The sequence below is a fragment of the Lissotriton helveticus genome, chromosome 6, assembly GCF_964261635.1.
Source record: "Lissotriton helveticus chromosome 6, aLisHel1.1, whole genome shotgun sequence".
Lineage (NCBI taxonomy): Eukaryota > Metazoa > Chordata > Amphibia > Caudata > Salamandridae > Lissotriton > Lissotriton helveticus.
In genome coordinates this window covers 1,189,247,894-1,189,264,638 of record NC_136067.1, presented here as the reverse complement: position 1 = coordinate 1,189,264,638, position 16,745 = coordinate 1,189,247,894, and positions in this window count along the sequence as shown.

Below are 16,745 nucleotides of genomic sequence, written 5' to 3'. Positions count from 1 at the left end.
TACTGAATAGGTTACCAGTGGGGAGTCGCTGCTTTCAAAGTAAGTGCAAGTGTAAAGCGTAGTCTCTTGCTTAATCGACTACTACAAGAGTTTGTTTTTGCGCCATTAAGACAGTGCGCGTTCTAATCTCCATTTCGTTGTTATTTCATACTCGAACCAGGCAAAGCATGGCATGAAGCTTTCCGCTACCGTGTGAGCCCATGAAGTAAAGTCTACTGAATTGAATAGTGAGTTCATTTATGGCCTATGTATCTTCCTAGTTAACGACCACCACCTTTCCCCTTTGGGAAAATGTAACGTTTTTTTAAACACTATGGGGTTAAGCACTAATCTCTAATCTCAATCGAGGGGCCAAAGTCTGTTGCAACTCTTGAGACTAAATAAATCTAGCAAATCATATGCACATTGGCTTTTAGACGCTGAGGTTAAAGCACACGCTAATCATGTGGTAAATAAAATATAAGTACATTTCCGCGTGGTCTATATGAGGGTTATACTGAAAACATCAGTATCTCAGTTTTGATATTAAGCACAGTTGGGAGATAAAGGTGTTCTAAGAGTGTGATTCACTTACAAAGACTAACGGAGGGCGACACAATTTTATAAGCGCCCATATTAATCAATATGATGCTATTTACGTTATGTCCTTTGTGAATTAAACTTTTTGTTTTGCAGGTTCCGTGCCCTTGAAATCAGAGAGAGCCCACACGGGTAAAACCGTGAGTTTTTTTCCCATTCACACACATCTCCACGGATAGGGTACGCCTTAGCGTGCGTATACCACCGGGGGATTCATTTTGGTCCTGACGAATGCTGAGCTAAATTGGCATTAAACTGCAGAAACATGTTGACCTCTACACTTTTTTAGGATACAGTGGTTCAAGTCTACAAACCACCAAGTGTCTGTTCACTCCTTTTTAATGATTGCTGGCTGTCCCTTTATTAAAGTCAGTACAGGGAACAGCTCGCCATCTTTTAAACCACCTCTCACTTTTTTTTGGGCACCACCTCACAAGTCCAATACAAAAAACCAGCTCCGCTGTAATTCAGGCTAGTAGCACACTGGGGAGACATTCTGTCTCCCCAGTGGGAACCCAATGATGAAGCATGTCACCAACTAGGTTGGTGAGTGAGGATTCTTTTAAAAACTAAGGTTTTTTTCACCTAATCACACCTTTCAGGGGCTTATGTTAGATTGTCTTAGTTTAAAGTTGGTTGCAAATTCTACTATTTGATTTATTTTTTGCACCATTAGTCACTCCTTTGTTGTTGGTGTACTGACAAGAAATAGCATAACAATCCATGTGACATGTTTAAACTGCACCAAGCGTATGCATATGTGAGTGTCAAACCTACCCAGGGAAGACCCAATAAACAGCTATCTGATATATTAACTGTCACTTCACACATGTAGTGCACATACCATTGAGTGATCAGGAACATCTCTAAATACCTAACAAGTGTTAGACCTGGCATCTTTTTGCATGTTTCACCTGTCTTTTTTTGCCTTCTGACCTCCTGTTTTTATGGTATATTGGACTTCATTTGCTGGTCAGTGCTGCTGCGCATTTTCTCACTACTGTTCAGTGTTAAAATGCAAGTGCTCCTACTGTAAATTGTGTTTGTGGATTGGTATATCCATGTTTGGCCTATTTGATTTACTACTAAGTCCCTAGTACAGTGCGCTGTGTGTGCCCAGGGCCTGTAATTCAAATGCTGCTAGTGGACCTGCAGCACTGATTGTTCCGCCCACACAAGCAGTCTTTCAAAGGGTTCTCAGACCTGCCACTGCAGTGTCTGCACATAGTTTCTACTGCCATGTCGAACTGGCAAGTACACCTACTTGGCAGGCCCTAACCTTTCCTTATATTACATGCAAGGCAACCCTTAGGTATGCCTATGGTACCCCCAGGGGCAGGATACAGTACATGGAAAAGGTAGGACATGTCCTTGGAAGGCTATCTATACCAAAGGCTAACATTGGGGTTGCTTTATAATATCTTACAAGTCTAACTCTCTATTAGAACAAGATAAAGAAATGGAGTTTAGGCTCTCTGATCTCAGAATGTAATAATATCTTTTTAGGGAGATGGATTTTAAATTGTGTGTTTGAAAGGGTCACTTTTAGGAAGTAGGCATTTTCTTGTTTAGACATTCTTTTTGCCTCTGCTGGTTTGTATATTGACTATCTAGTTAATTTAAAGGTCCCTGGGGGGCGGGGCCACGGCCGAGCACCTCACGCGAGACCGCGCTGCCCACTGGATGTTGTAGTCGGGCAGCGCGCGGTCCGCGGGTGTCAAGAGGCGCGCAGGCAGACTGGCTCTCCCGCATAGAAACAGCAAGGGCCCCAGCAATGGCGAAGTGACTGGCAGCGACACAGGTACTGTCCGGTCCAATAATTCAGTTTTCAGAGGCGTCCCATGACGCGTTAACCCGCACTTAATTTAAAGGTCCCTGGGGGGGCGGGGCCACTGCTGAGCACCTCACGCGAGACCGCGCTGCTCACTGGATGTTGTAGTCGGCCAGCGTGCCGTCCGCGGGTGTCAAGAGGCGCATCAGGCAGACTGGCTCTCCCGCAGAGAAACAGCAAGGCCCCCAGCAATGGCGAAGTGACTGGCAGCGACACAGGTACTGTCCGGTCCAACAATTCAGTTTTCAGAGGCGTCCCGCGACGCGTTAGCCCGCACTTAATTTAAAGGTCCTTGGGGGGCGGGGCCACTGCCGAGCACCTCACGTGAGACTGCGCTGCCCACTGGATGTTGTAGTCGGGCAGCACGCAGTCCGTGGGTGTCAAGAGGCGCGTCAGGCAGACTGGCTCTCCCACAGAGAAACAGCAAGGCCCCCAACAATGGCGAAGTGACTGGCAGCGACACAGGTACTGTCCGGTCCAACAATTCAGTTTTCAGAGGCGTCACAAATAATGGACTCAAATACTGTACGACTCAGCGACGGCTCGGGTTAGGACAGGAGAGGCGGTGTCGGCTTCCTGCTCAGTGGGACGGGGGACAAGACAAGGCAAAGCTGTTGTCGCTGCTGCTGTTTGCGCAGGCAATAGAGTCGTTGGCAGTGCGAGCTGGATCGGGAAAGCATTATGCTGTGCTGGAGGTGCGGGAGATATGCATTGCATATCTCTTTATGCAGACGATCTGTTGATGTTTTTAGCTTCCCCAGGCGAGGACCTGACAGGAGTGACGGTGCTGTTGCGGACATTTGGGGAGGTCTTGGGTTTGTGCGTGAACTGGGAGAAGACTTGCCTGTTCCCGGTGCATCCGGCAATGGGAATTCCAGATTGGACGGAATAAGATGGGAACCTAGTTGTCTACCATATTTGGGTACTAATATCTATCATGAGTAGGCATATATTTTGGAGGGTAATGTGAATAGAGCAGTGAGGGGGATTAAAGGGAGCATGGCCTATTGGAGTACTTTGCCACTGTCGGTGGCAGGAAGAATAGCGCTCTTGAAAATGGTTGCCCTGCCTAGATTGTTATATTATTTCAGGACGCTGCCGATTTGGATACCAGGATTGGTGTTTAGGACGCTTCGTACGATGGTAGGGGGATTTCTGTAGGGGAGTGGTAGACAGCGGGTGGCATTGAACACCATGATGTGGACACGAGCATAGGGAGGATGGGCAGTCCCAGACTTTGAATTGTATTATTTGGCAGCTCAGCTGCAGTGGTTCACACAGGCGGTGGCTCGGGAGTTCAGGGGACCAGATGCCCCGGGGGCGGATGGTTTCCGCGACATGTCTTGTCCTTCATTGTGCTCGGCCAGCGGCTGCGAGCTGATTCCCTGACACGTGAGGAAAAGGTGCTGAGAGCGTGTTGGAATAGGAGCAGGCGCAGGGGGGTGCTACCCGCCCGTATGCTCCGGAGATACCACTGGGTATGTGCACTGCCTTCCGGCACGGGGGGGGACTGATCGGCGCTGGCTGAGTGGGGGGAACTGGGGTTGCTGATGGTTGGGGATCTATATGGAGAGGAGCCCTCTTGCCTTTTCGGCAGCTGCAGGATAGATATGGCTTGCCTGGGGCGACTTTTTGCTGCATGCAGCTCTGGTATAAGCGATTCAGAAGTATTGGGGGAAGGAGTGATGAAACCATGTACGTCCCAGACTTGTCAATATGTGGTGATGGCAGCGGGGAAGGTAGAGGAAATAACGTGCTTATACAAGCGAATGGTGGAGGAGGGACTGCAACCATTGACTCAGTTACGAGGAAAATGGGAGGCCGACCTGGGCAGAGATATTCCAGAGACAGCTTGGCCCAGAATAGTGGAGAGGGCATGAAAGGGCACACGGAATGCTATATTCCAACTAATTCAATTCTATGTCATACATAGGGCGTATCTAACCCCAGAGCAGATAAATAGATATTTTAGCGTGGACTCAGCGTGCTGCCCTAGATGCCACCTGAACGCAGCCGACTTCGAACACATGATGTGGAGCTGCCTGCAGCTTGGTACATACTGGAAGGAGGTGGTTGAGGTTCTGTGTGGCGTGACGAATAGGCAGGTAGAGCCCGAAATGGCAGCGTGTATACTGCACTGGTTTCCTCATACGGCGCAAACTAAGGTCACAAGCAAATTTATCGACCGGGGGTTATTATTAGCTAAACGAGAAGTAACAAGGCAGTGGAAATCTAAGCAGGTCCCTAGCGTGAAGCGGTGGAGGGCTATCCAGTAGTTAATAAATGACTTTGTTCACTTTAGGGCAGGGTTGTTAATAAAGTTTCAAACCTGATTTCAAGAATCGATTTCCCCCAAATTACACCTTTCCTTTATGTTAAAACACTTATTGGTTTTATTAACAACATCCTAAAATGAGGGTACACTCTATTTCTGAACTAAATGTAACATCTGTTTGAATAATAAATACACCATTGGCTCGATAGAAAATACACCTCCGTAGTCCGGTGTTTATCCCTTTAAGACCTTGACGTCACCCCCCTGCCTTGCTGTCAGTCACGTGACAGCGTCGAAGTGAATTTCACTACCGCGTTTCACCCATGCCCGGTGTATTCGAGCCGCGGAAGTGTACTGAATAGGTTACCAGTGGGAAGTCGCTGCTTTCAAAGTAAGTGCAAGTGTAAAGCGTAGTCTCTTGCTTAATCGACTACTACAAGAGTTTGTTTTTGCGCCATTAAGACAGTGCGCGTTCTAATCTCCATTTCGTTGTTATTTCATACTCGAACCAGGCAAAGCATGGCGTGAAGCTTTCCGCTGCCGTGTGAGCCCATGAAGTAAAGTCTACTGAATTGAATAGTGAGTTCATTTATGGCCTATGTATCTTCCTAGTTAACGACCACCACCTTTCTCCTTTGGGAAAATGTAACTTTTTTTAAACACTATGGAGTTAAGCACTAATCTCTAATCTCAATCGAGGGGCCAAAGTCTGTTGCAACTCTTGAGACTAAATAAATCTAGCAAATCATATGCACATTGGCTTTTAGACGCTGAGGTTAAAGCACACGCTAATCATGTGGTAAATAAAATATAAGTACATTTCCGCGTGGTCTATATGAGGGTTATACTGAAAACATCAGTATCTCAGTTTTGATATTAAGCACAGTTGGGAGATAAAGGTGTTCTAAGAGTGTGATTCACTTACAAAGACTAACGGAGGGCGACACAATTTTATAAGCGCCCATATTAATCAATATGATGCTATTTACGTTATGTCCTTTGTGAATTAAACTTTTTGTTTTGCTGGTTCCGTGCCCTTGAAATCAGAGAGAGCCCACACGGGTAAAACCGTGAATTGTTTTCCCATTCACACACATCTCCACGGATAGGGTACGCCTTAGCGTGCGTATACCACCGGGGGATTCATTTTGGTCCTGACGAATGCTGAGCTAAATTGGCATTAAACTGCAGAAACATGTTGACCTCTACACTTTTTTAGGATACAGTGGTTCAAGTCTACAAACCACCAAGTGTCTGTTCACTCCTTTTTAATGATTGCTGGCTGTCCCTTTATTAAAGTCAGTACAGGGAACAGCTCGCCATCTTTTAAACCACCTCTCACTTTTTTTTGGGCACCACCTCACAAGTCCAATACAAAAAACCAGCTCCGCTGTAATTCAGGCTAGTAGCACACTGGGGAGACATTCTGTCTCCCCAGTGGGAACCCAATGATGAAGCATGTCACCAACTAGGTTGGTGAGTGAGGGTTCTTTTAAAAACTAAGGTTTTTTCACCTAATCACACCTTTCTGGGGCTTATGCTAGATTGTCTTAGTTTAAAGTTGGTTGCAAATTCTACTATTTGATTTATTTTTTGCACCATTAGTCACTGCTTTGTTGTTGGTGTACTGACAAGAAATAGCATAACAATCCATGTGACATGTTTAAACTGCACCAAGCGTATGCATATGTGAGTGTCAAATATGTTGGCAATGACACAACCTACCCAGGGAAGACCCAATAAACAGCTATCTGATATATTAACTGTCACTTCACACATGTAGTGCACATACCATTGAGTGATCAGGAACATCTCTAAATACCTAACAAGTGTTAGACCTGGCATCTTTTTGCATGTTTCACCTGTCTTTTTTTGCCTTCTGACCTCCTGTTTTTATGGTATATTGGACTTCATTTGCTGGTCAGTGCTGCTGCGCATTTTCTCACTACTGTTCAGTGTTAAAATGCAAGTGCTCCTACTGTAAATTGTGTTTGTGGATTGGTATATCCATGTTTGGCCTATTTGATTTACTACTAAGTCCCTAGTACAGTGCGCTGTGTGTGCCCAGGGCCTGTAATTCAAATGCTGCTAGTGGACCTGCAGCACTGATTGTTCCGCCCACACAAGCAGTCTTTCAAAGGGTTCTCAGACCTGCCACTGCAGTGTCTGCACATAGTTTTTACTGCCATGTCGAACTGGCAAGTACACCTACTTGGCAGGCCCTAACCTTTCCTTATATTACATGCAAGGCAACCCTTAGGTATGCCTATGGTACCCCCAGGGGCAGGATACAGTACATGGAAAAGGTAGGACATGTCCTTGGAAGGCTATCTATACCAAAGGCTAACATTGGGGTTGCTTTATAATATCTTACAAGTCTAACTCTCTATTAGAACAAGATAAAGAAATGGAGTTTAGGCTCTCTGATCTCAGAATGTAATAATATCTTTTTAGGGAGATGGATTTTAAATTGTGTGTTTGAAAGGGTCACTTTTAGGAAGTAGGCATTTTCTTGTTTAGACATTCTTTTTGCCTCTGCTGGTTTGTATATCGACTATCTAGTTTTGGAGTAACAGGGGCTGGGGATGTGCATTCACTGTAGACAGCCACAAGGGGGGGTATTGTAGTGTGTCCTGCCTTTTCTGAGTGACTCATAGTTGGGATCAATAAGCCTGGTCTGCATTTAGAGTGGTGGGAGTTGTTTACACTGCCACCTGAATAGGCAGTGTCTCCTCTGAACAATGCTGTCTCCATCTCCTGCAGTGAAACTGGGATAGAGAGGGCAGAATTGGTTTGGACTGGGCTCAGAGACCCTTGCCACAAAGAGAACAAAGAGAAATTGTGGTATAAATATTGGGGCCCTGACCCCAGGACTTTAGAACTCTTTTGGATCAAGGAACCTGCCAAGAAGAAGAGTTAGAGAAGCTGTGAGGAGAAACTACTACTTGGCTGTGTTGGTCTGCAGTGGCTGCTTCTGTCTTGGGCAGTGAAAGGACTGGATTGAACTTTCTGCAACTTCTTTGTTTGAGGTTCGCCAAGGGCTTGAGGTAGAGCTTGCTCCCTGTACAGGAAGTCTAAGGAACAGCAAAGACTTCAAGTTCATCTACTACCAGCACTGGGAACTGTGTGTTTTGTGACACAGAAGAAAAAGCAACCCAACGCCGTAAACTACACCACTGCCTATTCTGCGTCCTGAAGGCACAGCTGCAATTCACACCACAACCCTGGTCTCATCGGTATCAGTGCCCGCCACCACCACCACCGAGCAGCTGCTTGCACCGGAACCTGTAGGTACCACACTTCTCACCCCCCTGCTTCATACCGCCGCTCTGGCATCCCCTATGACACCACTTCACACAGACATCAATGCTGCTGCTTGCGTCGTGGTTTGCGGGCACCACTCATACACTACAAAACACACCGACCCGTCCCACATCGCAGCCTTGGCCTACTGACACCGGTGGCATTGACCCCTGTTTGTCAGCCGACGACAGCGCTTCAGCAGGGATGACACTGCTGCCTGCCCCATGACCTGCTAGCACCACAATGAGCACCACACCACTTCACACTGCAGCCCTGGTATCACCGACGCCACTAGCCGACCGCCACTGAGCCGCTCCCCGCACCTCGACCTGCGGGCACGCCATGCGGCACCGCTGCACTTCACACCGCAGCCCTGATGCCTGCTGACGCCAGTGCTCCTGACTTCAACTGCACAGAGTTCGATCTGCAACACATGTGACTTCAAGCCAAGGGCCCTACGGCTCCTGCACTGACATCCGGAACCAACGCCTGCCAACGTCGGCTCTTCGAGGCTCATCGTGAGGTCACGACACCCTGCATTTCTAAAGGTACTGGTTTGTTCATGTGCCTTCCCGACACCGTAGCTGGCCTGCGATGGAACGCTCAGCCAGAACTGTTTTGATTTGTTGTTCACGACGCCGTGATAGTCTTGGACAGAGCTATCGACCTCAAGGAACTGTATTTTTAAGTCTATTTTTCTAAGTGATATTTCTAAGAGCTGTATGGTGGATTTTTATTGTTTTTGGTCTTGTTTTGCACAGATAAAATATTGGATATTTTTCTAAAACTGGTGTGGTGCCCTTTTCTAGTGTTTTTACTGTGTTACTGCTGGTTATGTGCACATGCTTTACACACTGCCTCTGAGATAGCCCTGACTGCTCGTGCTAAGCTACCAAGGGGGTGAGCAGGGGTTATTTTAGAAGTGCATCCCCCTTATCCTGACTAGGAACAAGGGTCCCTAGTTGGACAGGGTAACAACCTGCCAGCTAGAGACCCCCATTTCTAACAGTAAGCAACTGGAGAAACATGAAAGTCGGGATTAAGAAGTGTAAAATGTATCAGGCCTTACTCAACATAAACTATTACACAGATATTTGGAAGAAACATGTGTAAACCTCTGGCTAACTTACACATTATGTGAATTCCTGTGAGAAATGTGTTTGAGTTATTCAGTACACATAACACAGATGGACATGAATGTAGCTGTAACAGAAAGCAAATGCATTGACAGTTGTAATTACTGTTGAACTTTCAGCTGACCAAGTATATGGTCTCCAACCATGGGTCATGACCTCAGTAGCTCATCCCCAGAGTGAGGCAGACTGACATTACAGTCAGACACTGACCAAGACCTGGAACATCGTTGAGAAAAACGTTGGCGTGCTGAAGTCCTGGTTCGGATGCTTGGACATGTTAAAGGGAGATTGCTGTACTTGCCCCTATTGTCTGCAAGATCATACTAGTTTGTGCCATTCTCCACGTCTGTTTCCGGAAAAATGTCCCATGGGGTGGGTACCCTGGTGAGCATAACACAATAGAGGATGAGGAAAAAGATGAGGATGGAGGAGAGATACAAAATACAGTGGCTGGGAATAGGCGACACCCTCATATTGTGAAAAATGTGTTCACTTGCTTGACATGTACTTTGATGGACAGAATGTCCAAACATAATAGGAAGGTTCAACATGGAAATAAAAGCTAGCATCCATTATTTTTTGTTGGCATGTATGTCACATTCCCAGTAAACATCACATCACCCACATCTCGTCAACTAGAAGTAGGTCTCAAAATGTAATTATTATGTCATCAGACCTCTTGACCAACATTGTGCCATGCCTCACATCTATCATTTGCACACATTCAGAACTGCTATTTGAAGCAGTGCCATCCCTTAAAGGTACAGGGCAGTCATGCCACATTTCAGGATCCAAATCGACCATTACTCTCCCCTTACATTTGAGCAGTGAAGAGCTGTACAGCTAGCAGTCTTGCTGTATTTTGCAACAGCAAAGTGTACAACAGACAGCACTCTGTGAAGTTAGGAATACAAACCACAAACCACCATACTTGAGAATAACCTTGCATTACAGTGTGTCTCACCAATGTGTTCCCATACAGATTAACATAGTTTTGCTGCAACTCATGTTATTGACAAAGGCCCACTGTCATGCAAACATGTAAAAGCGGTCCCTTGGAAAGATTGCATACATGCATGTGTGACTTACTACAAAACAAAACATATGTGAACAATTTCCTGCATACACTGTCACATATACCTCATCATGGTACAGTTGATAAAATACACTTTTACCATGCATTGTTCTGCAATGCAATAAGCACCAAAGGCCTTTAAAAATACACCATGATTAGACGACATTGTACAGTGCTTAAATGGATAGGTTATATACAAACACCTGAAAGATACTGAGATGTCAAGAGTGTGATTTTACGTGAATCAAAAGCCAGACAAAAATGCATGTGCATACACACAACTCATTGCACATGGTCAGATGGAATGATTTAGATATGAATTTACCTTAGCATGGCAATAGCTGTGTACTTCTGACCGGACTGGACAAGTGCATAGTTGAGCAGATCACAAGTATATTATCCACAAAATGTGCCATGTAATTTGGCTGTGTGCCATTACATAGGCCTGTGCCAAGGAATGCAGTATCCTTGGACCAGGCAGAACACACAAATGTCTGCCCTCATAGTCTATGAAGGGCTACTAACATTGTTAGGAGTTAGATACAGATCATGTGTGAATGACAGCATCTTGCTAATTGACAGTCACAAGTACAATTGACTATTTGATCATGTTTGACTGCAGTGGTGACTGATGGCTCACTCACCTATTCAAAAGGTCTGCTGCTGTGTGCTACACTCACCACAGATCTACATCATATTTCTGATATCTGTGGGCATGATAACACCATGTGTTGAACACATGTGCCTGTGCAACACATACAGAACAGAAATGTTGCAATGTGTAACAGAGTGCCCATGCAGAGATTGTGCGTGCTGCTGCAGTGTACAGCTACAAACACTGTGACACGGTCCAAAGTGAATATAATGCCAAACAGTGTGCAATGACTGAGTGGTTGTCATGCACATCATGATGTATGTTGCCGTCTTACATATGTCGATCTCATTACCGTTTACATGATGTCCTGTGAGTATAAACTAAAGGGTATATAATGGGAAATATAATTGGAATGGCCACACAAGTGCAGCAATGTTTGCAAGCACATTGCATGATTAGTATGGTATCTAACATAACACTATGTTGACTTTTGACCTGTACTGGTGCTGGATTGACTACCTGGGGCCAAAGCAGGCACTCTTGCCCCATGAGGTAAGGATGCAACTGTTACATGCAAGAATGGATGTGACTCCCCCAGAGGCTTCACCTCTGGAGGATAGAATACTGGACGGTCACCTTCCTGAAAAAACGATCTCCTTGATATATAAAAAACTAATCAATCATAGAGCTGATCCCCTTGAGGCACTAAGAGACAAATGGGTGCAGGATGGGATAGAGCTAGATGACGAAGATTGGCAGACAGCAGTGTCATCCCCAAGGGAGGTCGCCATCCCAGCTCATCTAAGACTGGTTAAACTTAAGATTCTGCATAGGGACTACGTCACGGTACCCCGACTGGTGCGCATGGGACTGTCAGATATGGGGTTATGTAGATGGAAATGTGGTCTTACAGGTACCTTTATGCACATCATCTGGGAATGTGAACACAGCACCACATATTGGTGCAAGATACACGAAACTCTGCATAGGGTACTGAGGGTCTCCCTGATGCCAGAGGCAAGGAGGTGCCTCTTAAACATATGGGCGCCTACCGACTTAAATACCTCTCAGACACAATGGTCTACACTAGGCTTCATGTTAGCTAAGAGAAATATAGCCCAGTTATGGGGAGCGAAACAACCTCCCAACCTAGAAGTGTGGGAAAACAACTTAGAATGGTGTATGTTTAGGGAGAAAACTACGTATCTTGCGAGGGGACGCCCTCGAAAGTGGTCACGGGTATGGGGACCCTGGAATAGTTACAGAGGAGAAATGTGTACGCCACCCAGAAATGCTGTTCTTGATGACCCCCCCTCCCCGTGAAGTTCCCTGTCATTTGTAAGTATGGATTATCCTGTGACCCCCTAAAGTATAATTTGCAACCCTGAAGAAACCTCTGTACTGTATTTTTGCTGATGTTTTCTTTAATAAAACGAATTATAAAAAAAAAGAATGGATTTGAATGTGATAGTGTGTCTTACTGTAAACCCCAAAATGCTGTGAGGCCTAGTGCTCCATCTATGTGTGCTGCTGTATACAGGACAAAAAGAAAATCAAAGTAAAGATATGTCAAGGTCCATCTACATGTAACATCACTCCTGCGAGGGTAGTACTCACTGGCACTTAGCATGTTTGCTTGGTGTCATCTGTCAGTACATGCACATATTACCCTCAGATGTGAATGGCTACCACATGCAAAGCTCAAGGAACCCCTCTCAGGAGTTGAGTAATGCAATGCAGCAATTTACTCAGGATTTTCCGCACTTGTTTGGCCCACTCCAGCTGGACTTGTGATGCTCAAACAATAGCCGAACAGATTAGGCAAAGACATCTTCCAAGGTGCATTGTGCATGATGACCACATATTTTCTCAGACACAAGTTGTGTATGTAATAGGCATTTCAAAGCAACATACTTCACCAATAATATCTCTACTCTGCAGCTACCTATGTTCACCCAAGCATATTACAACCCGAAAAAGCAATAAGAACGTTGGAATGTCACTGCACATCACTATATGGATGTGTAATCCTAATCAATATATTTTCACTCAACATTTCACCACGATGAAGACTAAACATCACACATAGGTGTGATCCAGCGGCCTATAGGAAATATGTCATAAACTACGCTACTATCTTCACAATATACATTAAAAATTATTATTCAAACACAAGGCCCATAAATCAAACATGACATAATTTGACCAACTGAATCATGTGGCTTAATTAACCTATTCACAAATGATATACATTTATATATAACCGCGGTAAAGAAAATCATTATACTTAATAAACCCTACTAACTATTAAGCCACTTATGGCGATAACATCTAGCTAATGATAACCTAAACTCATGAAATTAACAAGTCCAGCTTGATTTTCAAAGTAAGATTTTATTAGCTACTTATTTGAAAATGTATTAATGTATTTTTATTTATTAGAACCATTGCAAATAATTATGACAGTTATAAAAGTTTTAGAAATTATTATTGCAATTGAAATTTTCAGTTTGTCATTTCAAAACCTAAGTCCCTAACTAAGCTAAATGATTGGAAATAAAGAGTAAAGTCTTTAAGGGCTCTTACGTGCTCCAAGAGAAGTCCGTCTGCACGATACCCTCATCCAAAGGTCAGTAAAAAGCAGCAGCGCAACTCTTCCACGGGGAATGAGTTTTTATACCTTTCTACGCTAAGCTAATCTAAGAAAGAACATATTTCTCTGCTGAAATCGGAGTCCCATTGGTCAAAAGGTGACAGGCGTCGTGTCACCACATTTTCAGAATCATAGTTCCGTCACGTTCTTAGAGACCATTGTCTATAGTTTTCGAACAACGCAGCTTCCTCCAGTTGCAACAATTGAAACAAGGAAAAGTTTTTGGCTTCCTCAGATACGTAACATGTTTCAGACCTTCTTGCCGGTTCCTGGCCTTGGCCTTGCTCGGCTAAAGGTTTGTCAGCTCAGCACAACAATTTTGTTTCAGGCCGGAGGAAATCGCTGCCAACATGGACTCTCTCTGGTTCCAAGCAGATTTTAGTAAAACGCGAATATTCACTAGGTCCAAAGCCTTTTCCATAACTATCATATAAACAAACACAAAAGAATAATTAATGCGAGTAATATAGTTCGTTCTGTTGCCACCCACCATTGCTAATGATTAACCCATTAGTCTAAATTACCTAGCTGAAGCGAACAATTAAAGCAGCAATGATATCTACCATTCTTCATAAAATCCAACAAAATTCCTTATGCACCTGTAAGAATAGAGTGACGCCACATAGACAAGGAAAGCAAAATAAGCACATGTCATTTATAAATCAGCCGTAATTAGTTATGACATGACAAATAGACAAATTTAGTTTATTAATTTTCACAAACAGAAAGATGCACAGAAATGCACGTTTATGAGCACACATGTTAGTTTCCCGCATGTTCTGTGTAAATGCAACTTTAAACTAGGTTGAATTAATACACACACAGCACAAAACGTTAGAAAAATTATTTCTTATTATGGAAGTGTGACTTTACGAGTTGAAATAAAAATTATTTCCAAATCTCGCTCCATCAACTCCCTCATCTGGTGATTACCAAATCACCACACCACACCCAAAATTCAGAAAAATTTTGATTAAAAGAAAATGGTTCGAATTCACTTGTATTAGTATTTCTAAAGACTTGTTTCAGCAAAATCTTTGCAACTGTCATATTGAGCTCTACGTAACTCTTCTAGCTTTATTTCCCTCTCCTGTTCCTTTTTGATCTTATAGATTATTTTCTTCTCTGTCATGTGTTTCTTTCTCTTGTGTAACATGCAACTGATTTTTGTCAAAACTATCACAAATATTATTACAAACAAAGGTGTTAGGATCTTGCCAAAAACGGAACCACCAATTTCTTAAAACCAGGTTTTAATAGCCTGAAATCTTTTTGAAAGTTGTTCTGAAAAATCATCCTCTTCTAAGGGAACAATTTCTGAATGCATTTCTGTGATGTTCTTGATATACATTTCAATATTCTTACTTTCATCAGGGATGTAGGTACAACAGTGCTGGATATGTAAAATACCACAGACTCTTTCCTCTTTTACCAGGAGTATGTCCAATGCAAGGCGATTTTGCATCACCATAGATCTAACTGCAATGACCTCAACATCCACTAGCTGGAAACCACCCGCTGTGTCAGTTGACAATCTGTCAACAATTGTGGATAATTTTCTGATTCTTCCTGCATTTAAAGTTATACCTACTAAAGGTATTACTGCCTCAAAAATATCTCCCAAAATTTCTGTAAAGCTTTCTCTTTTATACCGATTTGCATGGTTACTGATTTCAAATGATCCTTCAGCATTTCTGTCAACATGAAACATCTTTGGGAAAACAAGTCCAACAAAACATGTCCCGTACCAATGATCAGGAAGATTATAATAAGCTTTGTCACCACAGATAAAATAAATCCCAGGAAAAATTGGATCTTTGTCACCTTTGAATCCCCAACCCCCCATAATTTGGTAAGTATCTTCACAATTGCTAGCACCTACAAAGAAATTATCAAATAAAGTATTATCTCTTCTAATGCAAAGTTTACCACTAATTGGTTTATCTATGTGAATTGCAACATTATCAAAAGTCTTGCCATTAAGTTTCTCATCCTCTTTATGCCAGAATTTGGATTTGGTCTGTTTGACCATTTCATTTCTTTTATAAATCGCCCTTCTCTCTTCAACTAAGTTCAGGAAAGTCTTTCCCTCAGCTCTTAATTTGCAAGTTAAATTATTTCTGTAAGCATACTCATAGGTGAGTTCATTAGTAACTAAAAAGAATTCCCTCATCTGTTTAGCTCTCTTATGTTTATTCAAAGCACTCTCAATTTTCAGATTAGCAAAAATCTCATCAAAATTTGAATAATAATATTCCAAGCGACCAGTCTGATAAAATAAACCAGCTATTACACTGAAGGTCATACCATAAGTAAGAGGAAGCATATTGTACGTCACTCCCTCAGAAACAGAAGCTGGCAATTTTACACAAATGTAACAATCTTTGACATCCATTACTTTAACATACTCTCCCAGAAGCCTTGAAAATGTGTTGCTTGAAAAATCACTAACAGACCTATCCTGATGAGCTTCAGGTTTATGATCAATAATTTTGTTAGCTTTGCTTGTTGCACTATGTTTGTCTTGACTAACAGAAGCTTTACTAGTCATGTTGACCTTGTACAATTCTTTATTGATCTCAAAAGGAACAACAACAGCTAAAATCAACCAAAGCAGAATTAATATGAGCACACACACCAGTGTCATCTTACAGCATTTCTTAAAAATGGAACATTTCGAAGTACTACGTTCCATAACATAAGGCATTCTAGCTAGTCTATTTTCAAAGAAGTAAAGAAAAAGAAAACAAAATTTTAAAATATGTAAAAATCTAAAATGTAAAATCTATACTAACACCCCCCTTTTTAAAATCTTTTTTTTTTTTTTTCCCTCTAACAACTTTTCTTCGACCTTATGTCACAAGTTATTTTTCCAACTAAACATAATTTCTTCGACCTTGTGTTACCTAACACAATTTCTTCAGCCTTTTGCCACAAACAGAAACCATAAAATTTTATCAGATAATTATTTCAATCATTGTCACTAATTTCCTCAACTTCTTCTTGACTACTGCTGTTAATTTCAATAACAGGAGGTATAATTAGATACGTCCATTCAGGAGATCTGTATTTTTGATTAGGCCTCAAAACTCTCTTTGTCTTTCTAGTCACTACTTCTATTTTCCTTCCTTTTTCTACTTTCTTTTCAGGATCTTCTTGACTAGTAATCTCATTCACCTGCTCTTTCGATCTTTTAATTAACCTGACTCTTAATCCTCCGTTTTCATTTGGCCAGGTTTCTCCTTTTCTCAGAATTTTCCTTTTTGGTTCAGCTAAGTTAGATTCTGTTTTCCAAGAT